The following is a 3,552-nucleotide window of genomic DNA, read 5'->3' on the forward strand; positions in this document are numbered from 1 at the left end:
GACCCGGGCGGACGGTGTAATGATGAGTGAAGTGATGTTTGGGGGCGCCTGAGCGATTGACGTGACGCGCATTAATGAGGGGTTTTTCTGGGCGCGAAGCGATATGAACCGTTGGATCAAACGAATCCAACGGTTGAGGTCCTTGCGACGTTTGGGATTCTGAGGTCCTCCCGGGCTATAAATAGAGGCTGGGAATAGTGGCGTTTCACGCGTTATTTTCGTTTGAGCTCCGACACCTCGAATCAATCCGACCGCTCTTTGTTGCTTTCCTCGTTCGTCTTCGAGGTTAGTCATGTCTGCTCTTGCCGAGTCTCCCCCTGCTTGCTCGTCTTCTTCTTCGTCTTCCTCTTCTTCTTCTTCTTCTTCTTCTTCTTCTTCTTCTTCTTCTTCCGGCCAGGCCCCCCCGGTCGGGGACATGGAGAGGGTCCCTTCTCCGGGGTCGGTAAGGGAAGACGCTGAAAACGAGTCGGACCGTTCGGCCCCTTTTGAGGGGTCGCGACCCCATGTGGGGTCGGCTTGGGTGGATCCCCGGGTGTGTGAGGTGTCGTCCTCTTTTTACATCGATGCCTCCGTTGCTGAGTTCCTGGACGAGGTTCCTGTCTTGAAGGCTTCGGCCGAGGAGTCCTTGTTGGCATTCGGTCCTTGTTCTTTGGAGGACCGTGTGTACCGGGAGCGGTCATCTACCAAGCCTCCCTTTTTCTTCATGTATGGTTGTCTTTTTTCGGACCTGCATGTGTCTCTCCCCTTTGATGCCTTTACGGCCGGGGTTTTGAAGGAGCTCAACGTGGCTCCGACTCAGCTTCATCCCAATTCGTGGGCGTCCATGCAAGCGTTCCGCATTGTTTGCCGGACGTTTGGGTTGCGCCCTCTCCCCTCCTGTTTTCTTCACTTTTATTCGTCGTACCCGACCAAGCTTGCCAGTTGGCAGTCACTGGTTAGCCGGTCGGGTAGCGTGTTGTTCAAGCCCTTCACGGCTTCTTACAAGAACTTTAAAGAAAAGTTCTTTAAAGTGTACGTGGAGCCGGCCGGGACGTGCTATTTTTTTGACGAGGTCGGCAAGTCTCGTTTCCCACTTTTTTGGTCGAGAAGCCCGACGAAAATAACAGATTGGCCGAGGCCGGCACATCCGAGCGAGCATGAGCGGCTCGTTTTTGCTTTGTTTGATAGTCTCCCCAGGAAGCTTCCCGCCCGACCGTTCATGTCGCTGTACAATGCGACCGATCACGCGGAGGCTTTCGAGGGTACACTCTTTTCATGCACTTAGTTTATTATCTGCTGTGTTTTGCTCTGACCGATCTTTTCTTGTTTGGTTTGCAGAAATCACGAAGAGAGAAATCCCGCAAGCCGTTGGGATGTTACACTCGTTCAAAAACAAGTTGAACGAGAAGAGGGCGGCCACTAGCACCAAGCCCCGCGCAGAGGAGGGTGCCCGGGCGGGACCCTCGAAGAAGCGTGGCCGCGAGGGCGGTAACATTGCCCGCACCGTGCGGGAGGTGGTCCAGATGCCGACTCCTCCTCCTAGCCGGTCGGGTCGGAATGCTTCCCCTCCCACCGATGACTTCAACCGTCCGATCCCAACGGCGGTGGCGGTGCCCATGCCGGCCTCTGGGGGGTCGGCCCTGGCGTTGTTGGGGGGCGACCGGACTTTCAGCCGGGCCGTATCCTTCAGGTTGCCTCCAGGCCTTGAGGGGGAGATCAAGTCAATCCCCGAGGGCGATCTTCTCAATGGCGGCATTGAGATGATATGTCGGGGTTTGGTGCTGGCCAGGCGGGGGGCAGATGCTCGGAAGTGCCGAGTGGAGGAAATCTCCCGCCTCGAGCACGAGCTACAAGAGGTCGGTCACAATTTGAAGCAGGTCGTGGAGGCCAACACAACTTATGAGAAGCAGTTGTGTGCGCAAGCTGCCGAACTGGAGCTGCGTCAGAATCGGCTGGCCGAGCTGGAGAGGGCCGATGCGGAGAAAGCTGCGGAGGTTGTTCGTCTCCGTAAGGCATTGGAAGCGGCCGACCATCGGGTCACCTTGATGAGGGAGGAGGTTGCGGCCGAGCGCGAGGGGAAGAAGGCGGCCGAGGCCGAGGTTTTGAAGACCATGGAAGATACCATGGTTCTGATCAACCAGAGCTTCGACCTGGCCGTCCGCCAGGCCGCGGTGCTCTATGGCGGTCCTCCTCCTTCCGGTCAATTTGACCAAGACATGGAGGTCGTCAACGGCCGTTTGGTCCTTGTGGAGGCCGACCAGCCGCTCGCTGTGGAAGCTGATCCCGCCGATGCTGTTCTGAATATTGTAGACTAGGCGGTCAGCTTTTAGTTTTGGACCCCTGGGGCCGGGGTGTGGCCCCCACCTATTTTCGGTTTAATATAAGTCTTTCTTTCTTCAATTGTTTCTGCATTTTCTGGACGATCGAGCCTTTATGAGCCGAATGGGCTGGAATAGTTAAACTTAAATCGTAAAATTAACAAAGTAAAAAGAACTGAGCGACCGGTCGGTAGATGAAATCAATTGAGTAACTTGTGATAAGTAAAATCAACCAAGTGCGTGTAACGGACTTCGATAGGTCGGTCGTCCTTTAGCGAATTCGATTTAGGCGTTTATTTTAGGCGGACTTTTGCCGATCGTTGTGTATGCCTCGGGGAGGGGGGGGTATGCCGGTTAAGGCTACATCCTGGCCGAGTGGGTTCGGGAGGGTATGCCAACTAAGGCTACATCCTGGCCGAAATGGGTACGGGTTCGGGAGGGTATGCCGGTTGAGGCTACATCATGGCTGGACCGTGTATGTTACGGGAGGGTATGCCGGTTAAGGCTACATCCTGGCCGAGTGGGTTCGGGAGGGTATGCCGGTTGAGGCTACATCCTGGCCGGACCGTGCATGTGGCGGGAGGGTATGCCGGTTAAGGCTACACCCTGGCCGAAATCGTTCGTGTCATTCGTTGTATACACTTATGTACGAAACGCCTCGTTAAAACCTCTCCGACCGATGGATCGGCCGGGCGAGGAAAGACTGCGTAGATTTTATTCATGTTTAGCTGAAATAAAATTTAGGTGCGTGGCATTCCACGTCCTAGGTACAATTTTTCCCGATAGGTGTTCCAAGTGATAAGCTCCCCCTTCTCGGATTCGGAATGGTCCCTCCCAATTTGATGAGAACTTGTCGTCCGACTTCCTAGCGTTGCTGCGCATTCTCCAGACGAGGTCACCTTGTTGAAAGCTTCTGGGCTGGACCTTTGAGTTGTATCTCCTTGCCGCTCGGAGCTTACACCGCTTCGCGTATCTTGCTTTTATCTCGAAGCTCATTCAAGAGGTCGAGGCCGACCGCCAGGCTTTCCTTATTGAGGGATAGGTCGAAAAGTTGGCGTCGGATGGATGGCTCCCCGACTTCTACTGGTATCATGGCCTCGGTGCCGTACGTGAGGCTGTAAGGGGTCTCTTGTGTGGTGGATTGTGGGGTGCAGCGGTATGCCCATAAGACCTCGGGGCAGCTCCTCCGTCCATCTTCCCTTGGCAGTGCCGAGCCTCTTCCTTAGTTCGTTCAACAGAACCTTGTTGGCCGCTT

The sequence above is a fragment of the Phaseolus vulgaris genome, chromosome 8, assembly GCF_000499845.2.
Source record: "Phaseolus vulgaris cultivar G19833 chromosome 8, P. vulgaris v2.0, whole genome shotgun sequence".
Lineage (NCBI taxonomy): Eukaryota > Viridiplantae > Streptophyta > Magnoliopsida > Fabales > Fabaceae > Phaseolus > Phaseolus vulgaris.